The following is a 421-nucleotide window of genomic DNA, read 5'->3' as shown; positions in this document are numbered from 1 at the left end:
GCCCGATACCAGTATCGGTATCGGTATCGGTGCATCCCTAGTTTTAACTTTAGATTGGCTACTGCAAAAACATGAACAAATGATTAAAGATGTGTGAATAGGGTAAATCCAGGTCTTTCTGGACACTTTCTGCCATTCAGATGACTGCTCATAAAGATACTAATGATTAGTAAACATTTATAAACATTTTCAAATGATGAATAGTTTCTACTTTAGATTGGGTACTGCAAAAACATGAACAAATAATTAATAGATTATTTAAGATGTGTAAATAGAGGTCTACACAACAAAGAAAGACCAACAAATGAAGATCATATTAACTAAAAGTTTACTGACATTTGTAAGCATTTCAATTTACATTAAATAATCATATGTTAATCATTAGGTAATGTTTAGTAAGTTCATTAGTAAACATTAACAA

Source organism: Sinocyclocheilus rhinocerous, unplaced genomic scaffold (assembly GCF_001515625.1).
Source record: "Sinocyclocheilus rhinocerous isolate Xijiao unplaced genomic scaffold, SAMN03320098_v1.1 scaffold15594, whole genome shotgun sequence".
Classification (NCBI taxonomy): Eukaryota; Metazoa; Chordata; class Actinopteri; order Cypriniformes; family Cyprinidae; genus Sinocyclocheilus; species Sinocyclocheilus rhinocerous.
Note: the sequence above shows the minus strand (reverse complement) of the source record.